Genomic DNA, 27,366 nt, shown 5'->3' with positions numbered 1-27,366 from the left:
GTTTTGCCCCCTTACATAGAAAAAAATACTTAAAGAAATCACTCTTAATGCTGTATCAATTTTCATATGTTTCTCTCTTCTATATTTCCATATGTTCAGCCCTTGTACAGCCTTGAAGGTCCTCTTTAAATGATCTACCTTCCTTGAGCTGGAGACTCAGAGACATTAAGTAGCTTGACTGAGGTCACACAGCTAGGGAACGGGAGAGTCAGACTCCTAACCACGATCTAACCCCAGAGCCAAGGCCTTTGCCAATGCATGATCCTGCCCCTTAATAGACCTTAGAGTTGTCCCAGGCCTTTTATTCACCCCTGTCTTCTGGATGGTAATTATCTCTGTCTAAAGAATACAGTGACCCGCCAGTGCCATACCTTATCTTCCTTATTAGAGTGTCAGCTCCTGGGAAGCAGGAGCTATGTTCGATTCCTCTTGAGAACTGCAAGGCCTGGCCCAGAATAGCTGTTTCATTCTCTCCCACCAAAGAGGCCAACATTTATTGGACAGTCATATTGGAAGCTACCTACAAGGCTTCCGGTCCAATTCACAGCCCCCATTCCTATTTCGCACGGTGACCAAAGCACAGACCTTGGGGCCTAACAGATTCAAATTCAGTTTTGCCTCCACGGCCATGTGACTGTGGACAAGTCACGGACCTTCTCTTTTTGCGAAGCCCAAGTGAGCGAAGGCACCACACATTCGATAAACAGTATTGTTTACGCTATGAGCGATAATATAAATAAACATAAAAACAATAACCATTATTGTTCTTATTGGCTGTCCAGCTCTCCCACATTATTTACCATAGACAGAAGCAAACAGACCCTTTAAGGCCTGGCAACAAAAGAGAGGTGGGATTTCGAGTGGCTTCTTGTGACCCTCAGAGAGCAGAGTGGAGTAAGTACTCTTTGGGGGACTTCTTGACCCTTCTAAAATCCCATTAAACCTAAACACACATCTGTTAGCACACACCAAGCACGCAGTGTCTGTTTTCACCCAGCACTGAGGAGTACAAGGGGGAATATTCTACCCCGTAACTCATATGGAACTATTTATTGCCAATCACTTTGTGCTTTTCCTTAAACTTTTCCATAGTCTTTGGTTTCAAAGGCCATTGCAGAATGACTGAATTTCCTTGCAAAGTAAGTCAGAGCCACCCCTGCCCCCCCCCCACCCCCGCCCCAAAAAAAGAGACTGTTTTAGGAAAATCTCCTTGGGGCATAGAGGCCTTAAGTTTCCTAACTTGCTTTCTCCTGCTCTCCTTTTTCCTTTCACATAACAATTGGCCAGGAAAACAAGATTCATTAAAGAGATGGGGGGGGAGAAATAGGACAGAGTTGAAAGGAGTCTGTGGCTGACTGCTTAGCAGGGAACTCACAGAGGTGTTTCACTAGAAGATCAGAGGAACGGAGAGATCAGATGCTTCCACTTTCTCATCTGGAGGTGGGAAGACCGAGGCCCCGGAGAGGAAAATTACTTTACCCAAAGTGACACGGCCAGTCAGCCAAAGAACTGAGACTTGAACACGGGTCTCCTAAATCCCAGCCAAATCAGGCCAACTCCTCTAGAAAGCAGAGCCTGAGGCAAGGATCGCTGCCTTGATGCTTTACTTGGGAAGTGCAAGCCCAGGCCGTGAGAGTGAAGAGAAGAGGACGGGAGGCAAGGAAGGTGCGAGGCAAGGGGATACAGAGGGGCACACCCTGGTGCTCGCGCCTGTTGCAGAGACAGGCTGGCTTACTCGGCACTCAGGGCTTCTTCAGAACCGCAAGCTGAAACTGCCTCTCCAGGGGGATTTAGAAGCCGCATCCTTTCTGACCAATCCGATGGTGAGTTGGTGGATAAAGAACCCGGTTTCTTCACCCCTAGTTGGGATAACTGTAGGTATATATACCGACTCCCAAATTGGGTGACCAGTGCGTCTGGATTTGCCTGAGACAAACACCTTGATCGGCCAATTGGGCCAGTTGATCCCCTACCCCAGAGGATCCCAGTGTGACTGAGCTCTAGGTGTTCACCAGAACTTTGTACTGGTTTCCTTTCCTTTCCTGTCTCACTTCCGTTTGGGTGTTGCCTACACTCACCACACGTTACACTACTTGCCTTTCAGTCTTTGTCTCCGGGTCTGCTTCTGGGGAAACCAAGCTCTTGGCACATCGTGTGCTCTTGATACATGTGGTGAGCAATCATATTAAAATGACATAACAAAGCCTTCTCCCTCTTCCTTCCAGTTGAACTTGAGCGAAGTTGTCATTAACCGCTCAGCCTGCTCTCCAGACACCCCGTAAGTCAGCAGTCCAAACGGTTTTGCCCACGCCGGGCAGCAGAATGGTGACCGAGATGGTCAGGCAGAACCTGCCCGGTCCAGATGTATACGTATCAACGTCTTCACAGCTGCTCAAACTAGAGACTTTTGTGACCCAAAAGAATGGGTCAAAAATGACTACGCTATACAGAACAGAATCCTATGCATGAGTTATCATCGGGTTGATTTAAGTCGTATTTGTATTTAGCAATGAGGAATTCCCCGAAGCGTGATCAGCAATGTACCTACCTGCAACCTAAACATGGGGGGAGGGGGGGTGTTTTCAGAATGCTGGTTCCAGGGTCCCATCACAGACTCCCCTTACCAAGTGCTTCCTGACAGGTGAGGCCCCAGCTTCTGCAAGAAATTCTTAGGCACATGTAACTTTGAGAGCCGTTGCCCTGAACAATCAACAAAGGCTTGGCTTCTCCTTGAGGAGCAAGTGAGAGTTCCCCGGACACTCTCGGTTTCACCCAGGTGGGTTTCTCCCCTCTTCTGCCCAATTTCTAAAGACCCCGTTCAGAGAGCCCCTTCCTGCTCTTGTGCTACTGGTCTGGGCCCACACGGCCACTTTCCAGGGGGGGCTGTGTTTTCAGTCTCTGCTTCAGAACTTGCTCCAGGTTCACGGTGAGTACAAGGCTTCATCCACCGCGGTGCCCGCAATCCACGCCTACTGCTAGTGATGGGTGAACCCAGCTGGCACTCAACCAGTCTTCCCTGATCTGGGCCTCTGGGTCTACCTGGCCTCAGGTGCACAGAGGGTCTGTGCCCGGGCTGCCATCATCAAAGAACGTTTTATCCTGCCCTTTGGTGGCAAAAGAATTTCATCTCTGGGACCCAAGACGGAAACGGGTTTTCCCCGTTGGGGTAGAACCCGGTCTGGGGTACTTTGTTACGGCAGCAGGTAGCAAACTAACACAGCGAGAAAGAAATACATCTGCCTCGGTTGCTCCCATATCCCGGCACCTGAATCGTTCCTGCCCCAGAGTAGGTAGGGGATAAATAACTGTTTTATGAACACTCTGAAAATACGAACTACAGTACTCAAAGCTCCCCCAAAACGGACCCGCTCTTTCATCCCTCTGAGGCTTTACGGACGCTCTTTTTCAGCCTAAAACACCCCTTCCCCATCCAGCCCAAGAAATCCTATTTGTCCTTCAAAACTCAGCTCTGACTCCTATTGCCCGAGTATGTCCTTGAGCCTGCTGGGCAGAGTTGACCATCAGCCTCTTCTCCGTGCTATCCTGAACTTTGTACCCATGCTTCTACATTACTGTAACTGTCAGGCTAGGAGGTCGACCTCGGAAACCACATTCGGCTCTGATCCCTGCCATCTGGCACTGGGCCTGGTGCAGAAGGGCTGATCAATCTTTCAAACACCATCCTCTTTGAATCTTCATGATCTAGCCGCGAAGCAGACGGCGTGACTTATGCCTCGTGCGGGACAGATCCATAAACACACGTATCTGGCTCAAACCACCATTGAAATAACTTTCTAGGCCCAAGGTGCTGCTTCCGCCAAGGCTGCCACGCCAGCAAACAGAAACTTGGAGACCCTTCGGACCCCTGTAAATGCTCCTCTCGACCGGAAACAGAAACGGCCCATCCCCAAACACCGCGCCAGCCCCGGTGTCTGTACCTACCGCCTTGTTCCTTCTCACCCCACACCAGGTTGACTGTGTGGACCCAGCCGATCAGTATGTTCTACTTGTCTCTTCCTTGTTCTTTATTCTTTCCCCTATAAAAGCTTCCTGGCTTCTGGCCCGCTTTGCCATTCTCCAAATGGAGCTGATCGGCTTCATGAAGTGTTAAATAACGTTTGGGGCGCCTGGGAGGCTCAGTCGGTTAAGCGTCTGACTTCGGCTCAGGTCATGATTTCACGGTTCGTGGGTTCGAGCCCCGCATGGGGCTCTGTGCTGACAGCTCCGAGCCTGGAGCCTGCTTCGAATTCTGTGTCACCCTCTCTCTCTGCCCCTCCCCTGCTCATGCTCTGTCTCTCAAAAATAAATAAATGCAAAAAAATTTTTTTTAATAAAGAAATAAATAAATAACGTTTGCATCACCTACGTTATCATCTTTAATCATTTTTTAACACTAGCTACTCAACAAATATTTACTGGATTGAAATTAATTTACCAAACTGTCACCACCATAAGCACATTATTTTGCGGGGCCTAGAATGTTCACCTCTGTCTGTCCTCTCCCTCCCAATAAACCACCCCCCTTTTGGGGCGCCTGGGTGGCGCAGTCGGTTAAGCGTCCGACTTCAGCCAGGTCATGATCTCGCGGTCCGGGAGTTCGAGCCCCGCGTCGGGCTCTGGGCTGATGGCTCAGAGCCTGGAGCCTGTTTCCGATTCTGTGTCTCCCTCTCTCTCTGCCCCTCCCCCGTTCATGCTCTGTCTCTCTCTGTCCCAAAAATAAATAAACGTTGAAAAAAAAATGTTTTTTAAACAAAAAAAACCACCCCCCTTTTAAAAGGCAAAACTTAAATCCTAATTCTTCTGCGGTGCCCCACCTGGCTATTCCAGAACTTACGGAGCTCCTAGAGTGACTCACCGTAAGAAACAAGAACTCAGCCCAGACAGGAGGCTGGGCATACGTTTTCCATCCTGGCACATTTTTTGAACATTCAGGTCTCTCCGGACCATGGACTGACTCCACCTGGGGAGGACCAGTCCCCCACCAGGGCTGGATACAAAGCCAGCCCGGGTATTCACAGGCTGCATTTTGCCTTAAGGAAGAAAATCTGCATGTAAAGAAAACACTGACAGGAACCATCTGCCCTCCCCCAAAGCTTGAAAGAAGCTGCCTGTGGACTCCCTAATCCTTCCTCTCTCCCCTCCCCAGGAATGAATTTCATTTGGAGGGAAAATTAGGGGGGCTGTGAGGGAGAGGTAGGCCAGACACATCTGGACAGCTTTTCTTTGTAAATTCAGAAGACTGCAGGGAATCACTTTCTCCCCTTGACAAAGGAAATGGCCCATGGTCAGGAATTGATGACTAGTAAATCTCACGCAGGAGAAGAGGTTATTGTGCCTCAGAGGTCTTTGGGGCTTAGAAAAAAATAATAGTAAAGAGCAAATAATTTAAACGGGGCAGCTGTTTATGGGACCAGAAACACCAGCACCAGCACAGTCAGCAGAGAATGAAGTTCTAGAGGCTTGGCATTCAACACAGCGCTGGGTCCCAATGGCGCATCCCCCCATCCATTCATTCAGTTACTTAGCAACAATGTCTTTAGATGTGCTTGAGAGTCTTTGCCAGGCAGGGTGCCCTGTGCTAGGGAAATAGTCGTGGGCTTAGATTCGTACCCATCTCGAACGACCTCACGGTCACGTAAACAATCACATACTGGCCAACAGTCACAAGCGATCATCTAGAAACAAGGGCGGGTTGGGTGTTAAGTATTATAAGTGAGGTATTTGAAAAAACTATTCACTTGACTAGGACCTTGACTTTGGGGGAGGGGGCGGTATGAGACAAAGCTTTGGAGAACTGGGCACAAAGCTGGATCCTGAATATTATCCATCCTGCCTAAGGGGCGCCTGGATGGCTCAGCAGGTTAACCTTCAGACTTAGGCTCCAGTTGTGATCTCCTGGTTCACGAGTTCAAGCCCCACATCCAGCTCTGTGCGGACAGCTCGGAGCCTGGAGCCGGCTTCAGATTTCTGTGTCTGCCTCTCTCTTTCTCTCTCTCTCAAAAATAAATAAACATTAAAAAACAATTAAAGGTCTTCTGCCTGAAAGAAAAAGACCTCTAAGAGAGCATGCAAAAGCAGAGCAGTGTGAAAGTCAGTGGTGCACTTGGGGAAAGGAAGCAGTTGTGTGACCTAAGCTCAGGAAATGTGGGACGTTTCGGGGGAGAAGCCTGCAGAGATAGGCCATGCCTCAGTATCGTACATCGACACTGTGCAACCCTTTCCCTGAAAGTTTTCCAAATGATAGGCCAGCGTATAGATGGGCTTACGGGGAAGCCGAGGGAAGAACTAAAGTCCAAAGCAGCCTCCTCCAAACACAAAATTATTTGAAATTTCATCTTTTCTGCTTTAAGAAAAAAAAAACCACGCGGGCTTTGCATTCTCCTTCATTGTATAATTTTGGCTCTCCTATTTTTTAAAATAATACTCTTTTCCCCAACTCTTTAAGCGGAATGAATACCCAGCAGATGGCCTTATGTCTTCCAGCATATGACCACGTGTGGCCTGGGAGCATATAAACCCCAGTCTGGGGGCGCCTGGGTGGTTCAGTCGGTTAAGCGTCAGACTTCGGCTCAGGTCATGATCTCGCGGTTTGTGGGTTCGAGCCCCGCGTCGGGCTCTGTGCTGACAGCTCAGAGCCTGGAGCCTGCTTTGGATTCTGTGTCTCCCTCTCTGTCTGCCCCTCCCCTGCTCACTCTCTATCTCTGTCTCTCAAAAATAAATAAAAATGTTAAAAACAAAAATTTTTTTAAACTCCAGTCTGAGGAGCGGAACTTGTGGGAAGTGGAGACCCAAAGAAGACAAAGGAACAAAAAGAGGAAGGCTTCACTCCCACCCCCACCCTACTCAGTCCCAGAGAGCCCCCTTCCCCACGGAGCCAGAAAAGGGAGGTAAGGAACACAGTTCCTCTTACACGAGTGGGTACGGATCCAGAGCTAACACAATGAGGTCTCCCGTCGTCCACAATGCGATACACATTTCCCCAGCCTTCTGCCAGGACCACAACGTGCCAGGGGTCTTCTCCAATGAGGTGACCCCACGCTTCACATTCCAGCACATCTCAGGCCTTCATTGTCTGACAGCGTTTTGTAAACTTTGCTGCCGGAACATAGTAATATGACGAGACCAGGGCAATGGTTTCCTACTCCTCACTGTCCTCACCGTGAGCCAGAACCCTTCTCCTCAATGGTTAGAATCAAACACGCAAGTCAAACTGTTTTCCTTCGTTTGCCTCAGGGTTCCAGAAATCCAAGGTGGCCAGGGAGTCCCCCATAATTTCCAGTTCGGCAGGAGAATGACTGTCTTCCCTGGTGAGATCGTTGTTCCCTCGGGCGCTTGCTGGGGTTCAGCAACCACAGAGCCACAAGTGAAGGGGCAGTATTTTGAGCATCTATGGTTTGGGTCCAGTCATAAGAGGCCCCACCCCGCCTCTGCCTCTTCGTTCCTAAATCTAGAGTCGCCAGCTCAGAATACGTACCACATCCTGGAAAATAACCACCCAAATTTGCAATCTGTTACCTCTCACCTGTTGCCATATCCAAATCTTCAGTATGGCATGTCCCTGCCCTTTAAGGTCCCCTGGAGAATGGAGGGCATGACAGAAAACCAGCGACTGTCCTAATAATTTGTCCACTGCTTGCTTGCTTTCACTGTACCTATCGGGCCCTTGGGGTTTGGTGGGGGGCAGGGGGGAGGCAGACGATAGCAGTGACAGGAACCTCGGAATGGAACAGTCCACGAGCCATGTGCGGTGTGCCCAGGACCTCTTGTGCTTACCCCACACCCTCTCTTCCAGTCCACCTGTTACTGTGGCAACGCACCCGCAGGTGTGTGTAGCCCGACAGCCGATTGCCTCAGCTGCACCATCTATCTTGGGCTTTTCCTTTTGCCCCGAGGGTTCTCGGTATAGGAGATGCCCACAGGGGCCCACGCAGTTGTCAGTCACAGGCGAACCCCTGAAATAAGAGGGGATCAGCACTCCATGGGGCAACCCATGGAGACAATAGGCAGTGCCTTCCTTTTCCCTCCCTTGGGTGGACCATTCTGAAGTTCTCGGAGGGTCCCCGTGGGAGAGCCCCAGCCCCCCACAGTAGTGATCAACTCGACAAGACAACCTAATATTGGCTTTCTCTCCTTCCCTGTTTTCCTCTTCCCAGATCCCCACCCATTTCCACCTGGAATCACACCGCAAGATCAGCAACCTGCCCACAGGCTCTTGTCTCTGAACCCATTTGTGGGGTAACCTAATCCGATAGGGTTGCTGTAAGAAGTTGTTCTGGAATGCAGACTTTCCAGATGGGATTCTGGAACCAAATGTACTCACGGGTCAAATGGTGATAAGGAACCCATTGCTGGTGGCCACTGCTGGGTAGCTCCCAGCAGTACTAAGACTGAGGTGTATTGGAAGGAAGTGAAGCATTGAGTGGTAGGAGGGCAGCAACGATTAAAGGAATTATAGATTTGGCTAGCTGTGGTTACCAGGTTTGGAAGTCAGATGAAAAGAAAATGAGAGCTCGGTTAACCAACTGTCTAGTCAAGATGTGCTGTGCAAGGCAGGGAGCCTCCATGGCAGTTGGAATGGCCCTTTGAAACTTGGACACAAACTTGGTCTATAGTAAATGAGGAAGAGGTATTAAAACTGCTTGAGTGGAGTACTGAGGAGGGGTCAGAAGGCTCAAGAAGGTAAGAGTATTGGGATGGTGTTCTCACGTGACCAGACCATGCAGCATCTAAAATTACCGCAGATGCATCAAGCCCTGTGGTATCTGTACATCAGAAGGGTTGAGTGAAGAGCCACTCTGACTGCTTTTAATCTGGGTCTCTCCTAAAGCCGCCATTTTTTCAGGACACCCGGCAAATGGGGGAGAGCCATACACCCAAATGTAGTATCAACCGATTCCAAATTTCTAAAAGACTCACTTAGCATCATGCCTCCTTCGTGGTGGAAGGGAAAACAACACAGTCCGTCGTGGCTTCGGAGGAGATATCAGATATGCTCCAGATCAGGGGTCTGTACACTGAGGCGTGTATGCCAAGTCAAGTCCATAGCCTATTTTTATAAGTAAAATTTGGGGGATGCCTGGGTGGCTCAGTCGGTTGAGTGTCCGACTTCAGCTCAGGTCACAGTCTCACAGTTCGTGGGTTCGAGCCCTGCATTGGGCTCTGTGCTGATGGCTCAGAGCCTGGAGACTGCCTCAGATTCTGTGTCTCCCTCTCTCTCTCTGCCCCTCCCCCACTCACGCTCTGTCTCTCTCTCCTTCAAAAGTAAGTATTAAAAGAAATTTTTTTAAATAATAAAATTTTGTTGGAGCACAGCCACACTCACCAGTTTGTGTGCAGTCTACAGCTGTTTTCTCACCTCAACCACAGGTTTGAGTAGCTGCAAGAGAGACCACAGACCCAGAGCATGGTCTAAAATTGTTTCCTACCTCACCCTTAACAGAGAAAGTTTGCTAACTCCAGATCACTGGGACTACACAGGAACTCCATTTCACAGGATGTATAACTTACCTTCTGCACACAGGCATCTTGCCATACATCTAGGGAATCTTCTATGCCTAGGTCCAATTTACTGTATGGGCAGGGGGAATTTTCCTCAGCCTTCTGCAGAGGGCTCTTCCTCAGTAGAGAAGTAGAGCTTCTCTACTTCTTAGACAAAAGTAAAAACCAATAAATTTGTGAAGAAATGATAAGACAAGGGGGTTTAGTTTAAGAGTAGTAAATGGTGGAGAGGTAACTGGGAAGATCAAGATTAGTTCAATAAGGGTTAATTGTACAAATTTCTTAGCTCCCAATTCCCCGTCCCTGGTAATAGGAATGTCTTCCTTCTTCCTGGTACAGGGAGAATACCTTTCACATGGGAGTTGTATGATCTGTTTCAGAGAAGAAGGGTGATGGGGAAAATCAGAGTGACCCCCCTCCTTCTGCTGTTTACCCAAACTCCTTCAGCTCAAGATAGTCGATATGTCAAGGTGCCGTATTTTGGGGTAGTATGTCTTGAACGCCATCACTGCATGGTGTCATGAAGCTACTGAACGAGCATGATATCCTCTAAGATGGTGAGGCCATTAAGATCCTGTAGAACAGGGGCAGCTGGGTGGCTCCATTGGTTGAGCGTCCGACTTCAGCTCAGGTCATGATCTCACAGCTCGTGTGTTCGAGCCCCGCGTCGGGCTCTGGGCTGACACCTCGGAGCCTGGAGCCTGCTTTGGATTCTGGGTCTCCCTCTTTCTCTGCCCCTAACCCACTCACATGCTATCTCTGTCTCTCTCAAAAATAAATCAACGTTAAAAAATTAAAAAAAGAAAAAGATCCTGTAGAGTAGACTATAGCACAGATCTACAGTTACAAATCCCTGAATTAGGATAGTAATTATAATACTGCTCTCCCTACTAGATGAGAGCAAATTGCCTCTAATGTTCACTGTGACTCCGGATGGAAGAAAATGCATTTGCCCTCTCAGTAGCTATATAGCCAAAGTCAGGGGCCATATTGCTTATTTCCAAAAGGAGACACATCTGAAACCGCGGCCACAGTTGGTGTCTCCACCTAATCTAATTTAAAATAAACCGTGATCACTTTGAGGATACTTTGACTCTGGCAAGTGAAAAAATTAAGTGGGGAGGTGCCAGGAAGACCCTGCCTATACTTTTTCAAGTCTTTGATGGTTGTGATAGGGTCTCTAGCTGTCCTCGAAAATGTAGTATTGCTTTTGATTTTTTCTTGTTTGTTTTTGTGTGACTGGTGAATATTAATAGTTTCTGTGCCGTGTGAGATTTCCATCGGTTACCAAAGATATCCATCCCAGCGAGGCATCCAGACTGGGAGAATAATAACAAGGAGATTTTGTGCCCCGTTGTCCTTCTGTGGAGGGTACTCAGGTGAGATCTCTACTATCTGACCTACAGAAGACCTCCCCCTACCCTATTTTAAATGGTGAGTGAGACACAGTGCAGTTCTGAATCTCTAGCTCTAGCTTGAGCCAGTATCAAATAGAATTCCAAAAGGTTTGCCGCTTCTCTCTCCTTTGGGATACGATTGCTAGGTTTAAGTGGCAGCAGGTTCCTTTGGGATAGACTAAGATATTCACAGGGATGCTTAGGTGTGAATGGAGCAAGGTCCATTTTGAAGGGCTCCCGGCTTTGCCTCCACCCCAGGAATTCAGGGACCGCGGACTGAGCCAGGGGTAGGATTGGAGAGGAATGGTGGGCAATGTCATGGCTCAAGGTAGTCACTGCTTCACCCTTGATCAAGTCACAGTCTGTCTGGGAGACAGAAATGATACATGGAGATGTTTAGGTCTAACTGCATCACGATACATCATGATATGAATGCAGGGTACTGTGGCAATGGGGAGTAGGGGACCCGGCCTAGATCAGTGAAGAAAGCTTCCAAGGAAATGACATTGAAACTAAAAATCTGAAGGATAAGTGGCCACACACTCAGGGTGGGAAAAGCATGACATTCTGGTCCCAATTTTTGTTCCGATTTCATTTTAAAAGTCAGATGTTTATACATATAATTAGAGTAGCCCTCTACTCAGTTCGGGGCACATCATTTATATTCCAGGAACTGACCAGCGCACAATACGATCGCTCATATGCAATATGTACATTTACGTACACAGAAAAATGTCTGGAGGGTATTTAATAAAGGGCTAATGATGGGTATCTCTGCAAGGATGAGTTGTAAGTGAGCTTTTTTCCCCTTATGAATAGTTCTCTATATGATTATTTTACACACACACACACACACACACACACACACACACACAAAAGCAGTTATTATTTTTGCAATAAGGAATAAAAAGTGACTCGTTGGTTTGCTTGGAGAGAGGCCACGCATCAATTTTTAAGTCATTTGACCTCTTGACTCTCACCTCCAGCAAGGCCTAGCTGTTCAACAGTCTCTGCATCACACCTGTCATCATGGCCTTCCAGAACTGAAACTTAAAGCCCTAGGAGCAGAGGGCGGTGTCAGACTTGCCCAGGGCTACAGCATTTAGGACCCAGTCCTGAGCCAAGGGAGCAGCTCTGACATCAGGCAGACTCTCAGTGCTCTTTCTGGTACATCTGGTACCGGCTGTGGCCCGGGCAGCATGCATCCTGGGGCCAAGTATCCCTGGGGGTGCGGAGGGGTGGGGGGCTGCATCTCCAGCCTTCACCCTGAAGGCCAACACAGGCTGCCGTTAGTCAAACCTACACTGGCCTCAAATAGAACAAATGGTTGAGCCAATGGCCTCCCCACCTTTGCACTGAGGACCATCAAAACATCTTGAACTCTTTCCCTAATATTTTGGGTTTGTCAAAACTCTCAGTCATGCTTGGCTGATTAATTCTAAATGCATGAGGCTTAAAAAGAAGCGGGGGGGGGGGGAGCAAATGGGATCCTTATGTTTTTGATTCATTCACACCTAATTCAGCCAGATGCGCGGGAAGGGCAGGGGGAGGGGTACAAGATGGCCCTGCATTTGATCGCGGAGCATCCCGTCGAGACAAGAGGTGACGGGGACTGGGTGCCAACAGGGAGCCAGAAAACCAGGATTCTTGTCCAATCTTTACTAAGTGCCTTCTCCTGCCAGGCCCTGTGCTGGGCACTGGAGGTGCAAATACGAGCCAGACAGGTTCTTGCCCTCAAAGGATTCAAAGTACAATGGCAGAGATAAATCTATAAGCAAATCACTCCCCTAAAGAGTGTCAGCAATGCACTGGCCGTGCCGGGGCATCAAGATGGAAAAAGTCGGGGGCGCCTGGGTGGCTCAGCCATTTGAGTGACTCACTGTTGATTTCAGCTCAGGTCATGATCTCACGGTGAGTTTGAGCCCCAAATCGGGCTCTGAGCTGACAGCGCAGAGCCTGCTTGGGATTCTCTCTCTCCTTCTCTCTCTGCCTCTCTCCTACTCACTCTCGCTCTCACTCTCTCTCACACACACACACACAAATAAATAGACATTTTTTTAAAAAAAGAGGGAGGGAGTCAATTCTGCCCAGAGTATAAAGAAAGCCTTCAAGGCTCCATAGATAATAAGAATGCTAATGCTCCCCATTTACTGAGTTCTTGCCTTGCAAGTTAGTTTCGGGGTGGGGGGGGCTGCCTTAAGGAATTGCCCCAAACCGAGTAGCTTCAAACAGAAACTTATTCTCCCATAGTTCGGGGTGTCAGCAGGGTTCTGTCTGCAGGCTCCGAGAGAGAATCTGTTCCATGCCTCTCTCCTTGCTTCTGGCAGCTCCCAGGAATCTGTGGCATTCCTGGCCTTGGAGCTGTATCCCTCCCAATCTCTGCCTCTGTCTTCACACGGCCTCCTTCTCTGTCTCGGTGTGTCTCTTCTTCTCGTAAAGGTACCCGTCATTGGATTTAGGACACGCCCTAAATGTCAAGGTCCTATTCCCAAATACATACACGTAAGTTCACAGTTCAGGGAGGTTAGGACTTGAACGTAAGTTTTGGAGGACACAATTAACAAAGCACGTCCCCGTTTCAGCCCCTTCCATACATGATATGATGTAATTCTCACAATAGCCCTCAGAGGTAGGTACTGTCGTCATTCGCCCTATTTTAGAGGCCAGAAAAGGTATACAGTTCACCAAAGACCACAGAGCCAGTAAGGCGGAAAGCTTGCTTTGACCACAGAGCAGTCCAACTCCAAAGCCCTGTTCTCAGCCAGCAGCTTAACTCTCCTGAGCTGAGTCTTGAATGGTGGGTACCTGGTTAGCAGGCACATGACAAAGTACCAGGGAGATAGTCATTTCAAGAAGTTGCTGCAGGGACAAAGGCGTGGAGGACAGAGTCCTTGTCTTAGGTCATTCGCTGATTCACTGTGTGATTTAGTGCCAGTCGATCTCCCTCCCCGAACGAGACGTTCTGCCTGCCTCCTGTTCCTTGCACGCCACTGCCGGAGGCACGTTATGCACCTGTAAAGACACGGCTGCAGCCCAGGTTCTAGAACCTATCCTGCCCCTCGCCCTGGGGACACCCCACACTAAATCAGCCTGCCTCCTAGTCCCCTGCCAGCTGTGAGCCCCTGCACGGCAGACCCTCTTCCTTATAGTACTGATAAGTAAAATATCATGACAGGTTTCTATCCACCAGGGCCGTGCTAAGTGCTCTACATGCATTGTCTTATTTAATACAACAATCTTAGGAGAATCTACGGCTCTGAGCCCAGTCCACAATTAGAGTACATGAGGCTTGGAAAATTTGCCATGTGCCCATGGCCGTACAGCTATTAAGTGATGGAATTGAAATCCAAGCTCATGATATGTGACCCCCATAATGTACACTCCTGATTACTAAACAGCATCACCTTATGCACTGGTCTTATTCTTCTGTCCTTTCCGCATTCAGCACAAAACCTGGCATGTAGCCCGTGTGCCGTGGCCAGACCTTCTTGCCCCGGGACCCATTTGTTTCCACTTCACCAATTGCCCATCACCACGCTCTGCGGAGACCATTCTTCCTTGTGGGCCTGGGCTGCACGCATCCTGCGTTTGAACTCCCTCTGAAAGCTTGCAACACCCACGCGTGGTCTGCTCTCCAGTTCCAGGACGCTACGTCTCAGGCCACTCGTCTACACACCCAGTAATAGTGCCCCAATAAAAGATGTAGCCTCGGGGCGCCTGGGTGGCTCCTTCGGTTAAGCGTCCGACTTCAGCTCAGGTCACGATCTCACCGTCTATGGGCTCGAGCCCCACATCGGGCTCTGTGCTGACGGCTCGGAGCCTGGATCCGGCTTCAGATTCTGTGTCTCCCTCTCTCTCTGCCCTTCTCCCCCTTGTGCTCTGTCTCTCTCTCTCAAAAATAAACAAGAATGTTAAAAAAATCTTTACAATAATTTTTTTTAATGTTTTATTTAATTTTGAGAGGGAGAGAGAGAGAGAGAGCGCGCGAGCAGGGGAGGGACAGAGAGAGGGGGAGACGCAGAATCGGAAGCAGGCTCCAGGCTCTGAGCTGTCGGGACAGAGCCCGATACGGAGCTCGAAGTCACAAATGGGGAGATCATGACCTGAGCCGAAGTCGGATGCTTAACCGACAGAGCCCCCCGGGCGCCCCCCACCAAAAAAGAATTTTTTTCAGATTCTTCACTTGGGAAAAATAGGTGCTGAATCAGGTGGGCTTCCAGTTTGCATTTTGATCACAGTCATGGTTTATCCACGCCAAAGTGAGTCCCTCCTCCTGCCATTTGGATGGGTTTTATAGATCCCTTTTAACCGGAAGATTTTCCTTGTCCCAAGGTTACACGGTGCAGGGACAGGTAGCATTATGGCATGCTGTCTCTCTTGCGTGTTTAATGTGCAACGAAGCCTGAAGAAGTAAATCGGAGCAGCGAACTTGGAGTCGGGCCCATCTGGGTTCCAACAAAGGAACCGTCGCTCAGCAGCAGGACTTCAGCCAAGTCATCTCCGTGGTTTTTAATGTTCATGTGTATGAAACGAAGACACAAATACCCTGTGAAGGGTGCCTGACGGACAGCAGATACCTAACCCCGGGGCCTCAGAGGCGACAGTAAAAAAAGAGGAAGACCCCCACACACCTGTTAGAATGGCCCGGATCCTGACCCTCACAGCACCAAAGGCTGATGAAAAGAAATAAGCCATCAAGCCACAAAACGATGTGGAGGAACCTGAGATGCCTATTGCCAAGAGAAAGAAGCCAGTCCGAAAAGGCCATAGGCTCCGTGATCCCAATTATAAGGCAATCTGGAAAAGGCTAACGTATAGAGACGGGAAGCAGCTCGGTGATTGCCAAGGGCTTGGGGAAGGATGGGCTGGGGGAGCACGGGGGATTGGCAGGTCAGTGAAGATACTCTGTAGGATATTATAATGGTGCTTACATGACGTCTTGTCAAAACGTACAAAAATCACCGAGCTGTACAACACAAAGTGTGGGCTCCGACATCGCCCGTGGACTTGAGTTAATATGAACGGACCGTTGTTGGTTCATCAGTTGTAACAAACGTACCACGCCAGTGCCAGATGGCAATAACACGGGAAAGTGTGTGGGGGTCGGGGGTGGGGGGGGTGGTCCAGGGGAATTGTCTCCGTCTTCCTGCCCAAGCTTTCTGTAAACCCGCAACGGCCATAACCAAACCTGTAATTAATGGAGCAAGTGGGAAAGGAACATCGTCGCGCCTACACACTTGCCCGCAGCCAGCCCGGGAGCATCCCGAGAAGGCTGAAGAAGAAGACGTCCGCTGAGAAATGGAGGGACTGAAAATCCCTCAGGAAAAGAATGGGTGGTTGGCTGCTCCCCGCCACACCCTCCGGCGGATCCTCCGATGTGTCCTCACCCACGTCGCCTGTTTTCAGAGAGGTGAACATATCGCTGTCTGTTTCTCATCTCCGGCACTGGCCCCGTGCTGGAGGCCAGGCACGCAGATATACACAAGCCGCGGTCTGGATCCCCTTGCCTGCTCGCGTCACCGAGAGGGCCTCAGACACACAGCAACCTCGGGCTTCCAAACGCGGGGCCAGATGCAGGGTGGGGGTCATGAAGAAACCCACAGCCTGAGCTCCAAATCCAGAGGGAGCCCTCCTCCCAGCACGCAGCGCAGGGGAGAGGATTTGCAAGGGAAGGGGGACTTGGGGTTTGGGACAAGTGCCAGATGCGAACGGGGACGATGTCTCTGCGGCCTGGGTGTTGCTGACGGTGCCTCTCGGAGAGCCAAGGCCGCCGAAGCTCTGCTCCCGGTGGCCCCCAACGATTCTCGGAGCCGGGACAATGGGCCACAGGCCCACAGAGCCTCCCACCCCGCTGGTGCCCTTCTCCCTGCCCTCGCCTCCCCGCCCCCTCTTTCCCTAGTCTACCCTCCTGAGAACACGTTTTACCGCTTCTCACTTGGAGGAGGCAGGGGCAGCACCGAGGGGAGACGTGGCGCTTGGCTCTCGTTCTAATTGGATCGCATGCCAGCCCCGCCTAGAGAGGAGCCCGGTCACCCCCAGTACGCAGCCCTGCGTGCTCCTGCGGTGCCCTGGCCACATTGTCCATGCCTACGCCGACCCAGCGACTTCCCCTCCCTGCCCACTGGGCTCTCTCGTGCTTGGCTGATGCATCGACTGACTGTGGGAAGAATTAGCAAATGCCACCTGCCCCCACAGCAGTCAGTGTCCCCTGCCCGCTGTTTCAGACACTGTGCTTGTGACTCCACGGAGGCCAAACCCAGGTGCTGGCTCACCGGCCTCCTTCCTTCCACCCCCACCCCCAAGAGCACCCTAGGTTCTTGCCACACCAACCAACTTGGCCCTGCCCCTAGACGGGGCACACCCTCGCATCCCTCTGGGCCTTTGCTTCTGTGCCTTCTCCTTCTGGGAAGGCCTTGCTTCACCTTCCGGCCCCTACTTATCTTCTAAGACTCGGCTTAAATGGCATCTCTTCTACAAATCCCTCCACCTCTGCCCCGTCCCCATGCTCCCAAAGGGACTCACCCTCAATTCGAGGTTTCTGAAGATCTTCCCTCTCCTGTAAAGCATTTTGCCTCCCATCTGTTTTCGTGCCTGTCTCCCCCCAAATAGACTCCTCGCTGCATTTCTCCTTCCCCGGCCTAGAGCAGAGTAACTGGCGCATAGTGGGTGCACAGCGCCTGTTTCTGGCATGAATGCGTGGGCAGGAAGGGGTTAAGTGTGATTTTCGTCCCCTGGCACGGAGCAGATGGGAACCATTTGGGAAGGCACCTCCGCCTCCCCAGCTCCAGCCCCTCCTGCCTGGGCTCCACCTCCCCGTGTGTCGTGTCCTGTCATGTTGTGCGGGAGGCTGAACCCCTCCACGTGGGCAACATCGCCCACCTGCAAGCAGTTGTGGTGGCTTCTTTCCTAGAAACCAAAGCCTGTTCTATGAACAGTTCTGCGTGTTCCCCACAGCTGATCCGATCTCCAGCGCTGACCACCCTGGGGCTAATGCCGCCAGTTAGCTTGTGAATTCCTGGAGGCGGCCCTCCCTCCGACAGAGACGGAAAATGGAGGGTTCCTGCAGCAGTAGCCAGCATCAGGGAGCTGTTGGCCAGGCCGGGACACGAAGACAAATCAGGCCGAAGCTCTACCCTCCAAAGAGTTCGAGTGTGGTTGGCAGACCAGTGAGTAGATATGCATAATACAGTGTGGCTCAAGGTGAAAAATAATGCCCACGGCAGGGAGCAGAGAAGGGTGGGTGCACATGTGAGGACAAACGAAAGGACGTCAAACCCGGCTTGGAGTGCTCCGGGAAGGCTTCCCGGCAGAGACAATGCCTAATTAGGCTGAGTTTTCAGCATGTACAAACACAGGACCTTAGACAATTTCAGATCCAGACTCCCAGGGTGTCTGGAGCCTCCCCAGGGCAGTGTCAGGAACGGGGATGGGATCTTGTCATCTATAGCCACCCAGAACCTTCCATTGCCCTATACAGGAGAGGCCCATGGCCGGAAGCCCTTCAACCATTGCTTGGGCTTCTGCCGTCCCTGCTGGCGCGGCTGAGGCCCCGCAGCTCAGAGCCTCAGGATTCTAAGATGCCTCATTCTTTGTCACACTCCCCACTTTTGTAGCCTTTTCCAAAGGCTAGACCACGGGGACCTTAGAATACCACGTGTCTTAGAATCAAACTAAGTGCGGGATGAGGGGTCAATCCAATGGGTTTCAATTCATTCCGATACTGGGCAAGTCACTTAATCTGTTTTCTGATCTATTCAAAAAAGGTAATACTACCGTCTTCGGGGTTGTTGAGGGGATGAAGTGAAATCAAGGATGGAAACTCATCTTCCAAGCCTCTTTTGCTCCCTTGAGCACACCATGTTCCTTTCTGCCTTCAGCAGATCTTCTCTTCGCTGGAAGGTCTGACCCCAACTTGCCCGGGGTAACTCGTACTCATGTTTCAGGCCTTCCCCTGAAGTCACCCCCCGCCCACCCCCGCCAGAAGAGCTTCCCCTAAGCTTCCCCTAATGCCTCAGACCCAAAGGGCTCGCGGAACCTGGACTTTCTTCTATGTCGTACTCAATGAACCTGAACATCGCACAGGTCACATCTTTGCCAGCCAACTGTAAGGAGAGAAATTTTATGTCTCCTGTGCAATGCCCTGTCCCCAACTAACCCTCAATGTCCCGCACACAGCCGGTGCTCAGTAAGCATCTATTGAATGGACGCACGGTAAGCAAATAAACGGGAAATCAACATTGGACGGCTATTATTAATACTTTATTCTCAGTCCCCCGTTTACCAGCGAGGTGACTCTGTTGCCTCATCTGCAAAATGGGAAGAAACGAATACCCCAAAGGACCCTGCAAAACAGCTATTGACCTAATGTCGCTAGCACGCTTATCTCAGAGTAGTGTTACAAACAAGACAACAGGCCCAAAATGAAGTCACTTATGCTCAGCCCCATGTCACCAAACCCAGGCTTAGTTACAGGTTTGGCTCCCCCAGAAATGGAATCTGAAGCCAGTCGATCAGGAACCACCTGCTCAGCACTAGCTGGGTGACCCTCCTGATAGACCCCAGCCGGCCCCTAAGGGAAATCACCCTGCTAACAACCAGTCCACGTGTGGCCTGTTACAACATCCCCGTTCCGTTCCTTTCCGCCTACGAAAGGCTTTCATTTTGCCCAGCTCCTCGGAGCTCCTTTCCATCTGCTAGATTGGATGCTGCCTGATTCAAATCGATTTTTGCTGAAATAAACTCTTAAAATGTTTAATATGCCTAAGCTTATCTTTTAACGGGAGCAAATCAACAAGTGACAGCGACCGTTCTTCAAGGCAGAGAAGAGCAAAGGCACCTATTTCAGAACCTAAACGAGATCCCTTCCCCACGTTCCCAAAGGCCAGGAAAGCATTATGTGTATCACCCAGTGCCCTCCAGGTGATGCTTGCAGGGGCAAAACACGCCCAAGGCTGTGCCGGGCCTGTTGCCTTGACAACCGAGGCTGCCCCTGTTCGGTTCGGGCTGCTGCGGCAGATCGGCTCACTCCCGCTTCCGACCAGGACAGAAAGGGGATCGCCGCCAGTCGCCTTGTGCAGACTCATCATTTCGAAGCCTCACTCTTCACATGTGTTTTCAATCTCGCACCAAACATGGCTTTCTGGTTTCCATTACCTTTGTTTCGTTTCAGAATAGAAATGTTTTACGGCCTGGGGAAGGGAGAGCGATGCCTGCGAGCCAGCGAGAGTGTGAGCTTGTATGCTTTTTACGCGTCCATCAGAAGAAAGAGGGATGAGAAAGCCAAGAAATCAGCGATGGCAGGCTTGCCTCAGACTCCTTCAAGTCAATCCCCGATTCCCCACGCACCTATCGAGAACCTACCCCATGCATGCAGATAGGCAGGATGAGAAGATGACCCACACGTGGTCCCCGCAGGCGAGTAATTGCAATCGAACGAAGCAGATAAACTGACAGCGTTATAATACAAGACAGATTTTTCTTCTGGAAGGGCAGAGGAGAAAGTAGGGTGGGAACCGAGGAAGAGAATAAAGGAAACGCAGGAAGAAAGAACGGAGGGGGGAGATGAAGGGAGGCAGGAAGGAAGGCAGGCGTAGTGGGAATAAGGGAAGGAAGGAGGCTCGTTGATGACTTCCTATGTGCCAGGCACTGTGCTAAGTACCTCCCATCTCGCATTTTATTTAATCCTCGAACAGCCCTTGAAGGAAAGCCCATTTTACAGGTGAGAAAGCAGAGACATAGGTGACGCCCAAGGTCTCAGGGCAGGTGCCAGCTTGGCTGTGCTGTACAAACAGGACCCTCCTTCCTGCACGCACGAGGGGTGCAGAGCCCGGTTAGTCCTCTCGCTCCTTGAAAGCCGTGCACGACCACAGGAGGTTAAACCCAATGGACCTTAGGTATATTTAATCCAACGCCCTTGAGGAGAAACTGAGATCCAGAAGCAGGTAGAGACCTAGCTGGGGTCTTGTGGAGGGTTCATGAGAGACCTGGGCTCCAGTCCTTCCCACCGGAGCCCATAAGAAGGTCAGCTGGCCAATTGCCGTGGCATGTAATTGTTTCCAGACCGTGGAAGCCGGCGGTCCACCCTCCTAGCTCTGTCCCATTCTGGCGGAGGCATTCCCAGGTCGGCTGAGCAGAAAGGTTTGTTTTGGCAGAAAGCTGGGTGCTGTCTAGCTCGATAATCACCCGTGTTAACACACCATTATGTGTGTCGTTAACAGACTTGGCAACTGGGACTTCGCTTTTCTTTTTCTTCACATTCTCTTTTTATTTTCAAAAAATAGAAAAATAAAATGCAACCCCCATGTGTGAATCAGAAAGCCCAGCCACACAGGTGCATGCTGACTCTGCCGGGAAAGAGAGGCTTTTACCGAAAGCACGTCGTTTCTGCCCGGGAAGTATCTCCCAACCTTGTTCTTGAAAGGAGCCCTGTCTGTCATGCAGGTGGGGTTCGCTGCTCGTGACCGGGGCCCACATCCAGCCTCTTTCTCCCGTGGCTCCCCAGCACCCCTCCCCCACACCAGCCTAGTTCATGGAATGCAGAAGGTAAGGGCTATGGGGTCGAGCAGACTTAGATTAAAGACTGGCTTCATCACTCTGTGGCTTGTGACACCTTAATGAGGAGATTCAACCTCTCTGAACCTCGGTTTCCTCATCTGGAAAAAATCATCCTCTGCTCCATTTATGCCACACTCTGCAGCTCATGTATTTAAAGAGAAGAAAGAAAAAGATTTTAAAAATAATATCGTACTCCGATTATTTAGCGGACCTGGTTCTGAATACTCAGACTATAAAGATAAATCAGGGGCGCCTGGGTGGCGCAGTCGGTTGGGCGTCCGACTTCAGCCAGGTCATGATCTCGCGGTCCGTGAGTTCGAGCCCCGCGTCAGGCTCTGGGCTGATGGCTCAGAGCCTGGAGCCTGTTTCAGATTCTGTGTCTCCCTCTCTCTCTGACCCTCCCCCGTTCATGCTCTGTCTCTCTCTGTCCCAGAGATAAATAAACGTTGAAAAAAAAAAAAATTTAAAGATAAATCAGACACGGGCCTTGCCTTCCAAAAGCTTACGGCCTCACAGGAGAGTCAGGTATAAAGAAATTTCATGCGATCCTTACTCCACAAAGAGACAGTAAGCAGTTCTGTCCAATTCCAGTGCTCACACACCATTGCAAGCCCCATGTTCTCTTGCCCTGGCCACTGAGCTGCCTCCTAGCTGGTCTCCCAGGTCCCTCTCTGCCCCTTCTGCAGCGTATTCTCGACAAAGCAGCCAGCATGAGTCTTTCAAAACATCAGCCACCTGGTGGCTTTCTGAGGTGCCTGGGTGGCTGAGTCAGTTAGGTGTCCGACCTCGGCTCAGGTCATGATCTCGCAGTTTTTGAGTTCGAGCCCCGCATCGGGCTCTGTGCTGACAGCTCAAAGCCTGGAGCCTGCTTTGGATTCCGTGTCCCCTTCTCTCTTCGTCCCACCCCTGCTTGTGCTCTGTCTCTGTGTCTTTCAAAAATGAATAAAGGTTAAAAAAAAAAAAAAAAAACAGCAAAAACCCCGGTGGCTTTCCTACCCTTGGCTGGGGGTGGGAAGGATCTAAAGCTCTTGCACTGGCCTAGAAGGTCCTCTGGCCTGGGACCTCACCTGCCTCGTTCCCTCCTTGCTTGCTCTGCTCCAGCCACCCCAGTCTGCCTGCCATTCCTTGAGCACCCCTAGAAAACTCCCACTCCCCACTCTTCCTTCTCTCTACTAGAACAGTGTTTCACTAGGTATCTGCATAGCCCTTCCTCGCTTCATTCAGGCCTCTGCTCAAACATCGTCACCTCATCAGAGAGACATTCCATCCAAACCGGCAGCCCCATTGCTTGCTTGGTTCTTACTTTGCTTTATGTTTCCTTCTTCTTTTTTTTTAATGTTTATTTATATTTGAGAGAGAGTGTGTGAGCAGCAGAAGGGCAAAGAGAGAGATGGAGAAAGAATCTGCAGCAGGCTCCAGGCTCCGAGCCGTCCGCACAGAGCCTGGCACGGGGCTCGAACTCACGAACCGTGAGATCGTGACCCGAGCTGAAGTCGGACACTCAAGTGACTGAGCCACCCAGACGCCCCTATTGTTTTCTCCATAGACTTTTCCCTTCCTAAATTATATTGTGTATCTATTTGTTTTCCTTCCTCACTAGAATACAAACTCCCAAAGGGCAGAGATTTTGGAACAGGGCCCTGCCCATACTCGGTGCTCAATGATTGCCTTTATTGGATAGATAAATGGAAGCACAAATTAACGCAAACGAAGTGCCAGGTTCTAAGCTGAGCAATGGTGAGACCAAACGGACAGCGTCCTACTCTCGTAGTCTGTGTGGGTAGGCGGAAAAAAGGGAGCTCGGTAGGAGCCCTGAGGAGGCAGCTGACCCAGCTACAGAAGGGCAGAACCGGTGAATCGTTTCAGAAGGAAATTATTTCTGAACCCAGTCTTAATAAATGAGAGTAGCCAGGTAAAGATGGGGAAGTTGGGAGTGAGGGGGGCATCCCAGAGGGACCAGCGTGAGAAAAGGAACAGAGAAAAAGAATCATCTTGGTATGTGTTTTGAGACCCACAGACATCCCGGTTTTACAGGACACTCGTGTACGTGCGTGTGGGGGGCGGGAGGGGGAGCAGGTGCAGAATAATAAGAGACAAACCTCTTATCTTCAGGGACGTGGGAAGAAACAGCTTGTGAAAGGACTTCTGTGGCGATTGAGGACGTGGGGTCTCGCATGCTAGGGAAAGCCATTAGAGAAGTGATCAGACCATGACCAGGTTTGTGCTTTAGAAAGATCCTCCTGAGCCAACAGGCAGAGACAGGATTTGAGGGAGGTCAGGGTGAAAAGCATGGAGACGAGTTAGCTGCAAATACAATAAGAACAATAAAAATTAGAACAGGAAAAAAACTGTTTTGCTTCCTATGACGGCAACCACCTTTTTAAAAAAAATTTTTTTTTAATCTTTATTTATTTTGAGAGAGAGACACACAGAGTGTGAACAGGGGAGGAGCTGCGGGGAGGGAGACACAGAATCCGAAGCAGGCTCCAGACCCTGAGCTGTCAACACAGAGCCCGAAGTGGGACTCGAACCCACGAACCATGAGATCGTGACCTGAGCCGAGGTAGGACGCTTAACTGACTGAGCCACCCAGGCGCCCCTGCAACCACGTTTTGTTTTTTTTTTAAGTTTATTTATTTACTTTGAGAGAGAGAGAGAATGCACTAGGGAGGGAGAGAGAGAGAATCCCAAGCATGCTCTGCATGGTCAGCACGGAGCCCAATGTGGGGCCTGAACCCACGAACCATGAGATCATGACCTAAGCCGAAATCAGGAGTCAGACACTTAATGGACTGAGCCCCCCAAGCGCCCCACAATCACCTTTTAAAGAGAACAGATTCCATTAAATGGAAGAGGAACCCTTTTATCCTCTAAGAATTTCTATGACTTTGAGGACAAGAGCTATAGAGACCCGAATTCTCTGCATGATTCTCTGGATCTTCCTAGAGAATCTCAATGGGGAAAAAAAAATAAGAATAAAGGCAAGAGGAACCAGCAAGACCCTGTGATGCCAGCTGCTGAGCAGGTCGCTACTGAATTTTCGATAAGAAAACCCCAGTAGCAAAGAAGCTACCATGACTTTACATTGCTTGCTAATGAACGGGACTTCCGCTCCAGGAGACGTTGGACTCACTGGGATGATGTGCCCTCCCACCGTCAAAACAACATCAACATAAAACTGGACAAAATACAGAAGGGCACCAGTGTTCTGGCATTGACTGGACAACAGACAACATAAAACTGAGATCCCCGTTAGAAAGGGAGTTCACAAGGTAAGCCCCACTGTTGCCCTGGCTGGGAATAATCCACACCCCCACCCCCACCCCCCTGCAGAGCAGAGAGAGAACTGAGCAGAGCAGGGTAGCTCTGAGGAGCTAGGAAGGTAGAAATCAGAGTTTAGGGAAGCTCAGGCAACTGCACTTGTGAGGTGGGGCACCAGAAAGGGGTGAACTGCACAGACGGGGTCCACAGAATCTTGCGCAGGGGTGCCCTGGGCGGTCCTTGGCTGTGAGCGAGGCCATCCAGGGTGCAGCTACGCCAGGCTAGAGAACAGAACAGGGAAACTTGACAGCACTTTCGTCTGGGATTTCCAGCCTCCGGAACTGGAAGAAAAGTATTTTCTTTGTTCAAGCCACTTAGCCTGTGATATTTTGTTACGGCAGCCTGAGCAGATGAATGTATAAAGAATAAATAGGAGAAAGGCGGTGTAGCTACATTGATACAAAGTCGTTTGCTGTTTGTGCTGTTTGACCCCAGTGAGTGACAGCCAAGTCTTCTGTGAAATCTACACTCATGTAGCCTGGTGCAAGCAGGCTCCTTTATGGACATCAAGAAAGGCCTTGAATCCGGGGCACCTGGGTGGCTCAGTCGGTTAAGCGTCTGACTTCAGCTCAGGTTGCGATCTCACGGTTCATGGGGTCGAGTCCCGCGTCCAGCTGTGTGCTGACACCTCAGGGCTTGGAGCCTGCTTCGGGTTCTGTGTCTCCCTCTCTCTCTGCTCCTCCCCCGCTCATGCTCTGTCTCTCCCTCAAATATAAATAAACGTTTTTAAAAAAGTGTTTTTTTGGTTTTTTTTTTTTTGAAGAAAGGTCTTGAATCTGGTGCCTGGGTCTAGACACTGGAGGGAAGAGGGAGCATATGCTAACATAGAAACCTAAGACGGAGATGGTCGTGAAAACCTCCGCCCCCTTGAAAATCTGCAAAACCATAAGGACAGTAGGTGTCCACAGGCCATGAAATAATGGTTTGAGATCCTATCTTGGGAGATTTGAGACTCCAGATGTTATCTGGGTTTCATCATTTGTAAAAGCTTCGTAATCATATGGATGATGATGGTGACGATGACAAGGATGATGATGATAGAAATTAAAAAGCCCTGGTTTCTTATTTCCAAGTCCAGGACCCTTTCCCCTGAGACACAGCACTTTCTGCTTTCCACAAGCCATAACGGACCTTAAAATTAAATGATGCAGGAGTTCAGGACCCTAGAGGGGTGGGCACGGGCTTCTCAGAGGAGGGAAGTTTTACCCTGGATCTCCAAGAAAGGGTACACTTAGGGAATCTGGAGATGTGCCGTGCCAGGTAAGGCACGGCTCTGGAGAGCTGTCACAGACAGTAACGAACAGTGTCTCGTGTGGCCCGAGGGACAGAGCTATCCCAACGAATGAGCACCGCTGAGGATGGGAAGACCATTTGGCCCGGGAGCACTTGCCAGCTAAATTTTCACCATTTTTATCCTGATGTAGAAAAGAAAAAACAACTGCTTAATCAGGGATTATAACCCCCTACCTCCCAGAGTGCCTGGGAAGATTGCGTGACGTCACAGAGCGATTCTTCTAAAATATATGACGCGGTCTTCCCACTGGTCTGCTCGAAACCCTGGCACTGGCTCCCGGGGCGGAACCCAGGGCAGGGTTTCACCCCCAGAGCTTCCCGGGAGAGGAACAGGACAGGTTCTTGAAAAAGGTCACAAGAAGAAGGTTTTTGTGAAATCAAAATCTGGCTACTGTGTTAAAAAGGAAAAATAGGGGCGCCTGGGTGGCGCAGTCGGTTAAGCGTCCGACTTCAGCCAGGTCACGATCTCGCGGTCCATGAGTTCGAGCCCCGCGTCGGGCTCTGGGCTGATGGCTCAGAGCCTGGAGCCTGGTTCCGATTCTGTGTCTCCCTCTCTCTCTGCCCCTCCCCCGTTCATGCTCTGTCTCTCTCTGTCCCAAAAATAAACAAACGTTGAAAAAAATAAAAATAAAAATAAATTAAAAAAAATAAAAAGGAAAAATAAAGGGGGGGGTGCTTCTGGGTGGCTTTCTTGGTTGAGTGACTTCGGCTCAGGTCATGATCTCATGGTTCGTGAGTTGGAGCCCCACTTCTGCTCTCGGCGTAGAGGCTGCTTCCGATCCTCTGTCTCCCCCTCTCTGCCCCTCCCCTGCTCACGCGCATGCTCTCTCTCTCTCTCTCAAAACTAAACATTAAAAAATTAAAAAAAAAAACAAAAACACTTCACTGACACACTCCCATCTCAGAGGGAAAGCACACCTTGAATTGACCAAGCAGGTGTCATATTACCAAGCCTCGCCCCAGTCCCGGCTGGCTGGCTTTCCTACCTCGGCCCCCTGCTGCTTGTGCACACGGGCTCCTGGCTGGGCCCCCGAACCCCTCAGGCACACTCCTGCTTCAGGACCTTTGTATTTGCTCTTCCCCCCAGATGGGGATGCCTGCTTCCCCACCTCCTTCCCCTCTGGCCTTAATGTCCCCCTCTTGGGAGGTCTCACCTGACCTCTACTGAGAATCCGCACACAGGCCTGTCCCCTTCCAGGCTTCCTTTTTCCCAAGGGACGCAACATCTGATGCACCACCTGTATTATTCATTGATTGATCTTGTGTTATTTCCTGGATCCACTGCTAGAAGGTGAGTACAGGG

At 50.3% G+C, this 27,366-nt stretch overlaps 1 long non-coding RNA gene across 1 annotated transcript; it reads left to right on the top strand.

The window, feature by feature from the left end:
- The first annotated feature begins 17,678 nt into the window (after nt 1-17,678).
- Nucleotides 17,679-20,309, top strand: LOC147578033 (uncharacterized). The gene is made up of 2 exons (XR_015254723.1): nt 17,679-18,061; nt 20,065-20,309. It is a non-coding gene; the product is annotated as an uncharacterized LOC147578033 (long non-coding RNA).
- The last annotated feature ends 7,057 nt before the right edge of the window (nt 20,310-27,366 follow it).

Source organism: Puma concolor, chromosome C1, assembly GCF_028749965.1.
Source record: "Puma concolor isolate L17-30 chromosome C1, mPumCon1.1.hap2, whole genome shotgun sequence".
Classification (NCBI taxonomy): domain Eukaryota; kingdom Metazoa; phylum Chordata; class Mammalia; order Carnivora; family Felidae; genus Puma; species Puma concolor.
The sequence above is the reverse complement of the archived record's forward strand: the minus strand, read 5'-3'. Positions and strand labels throughout refer to the sequence as shown.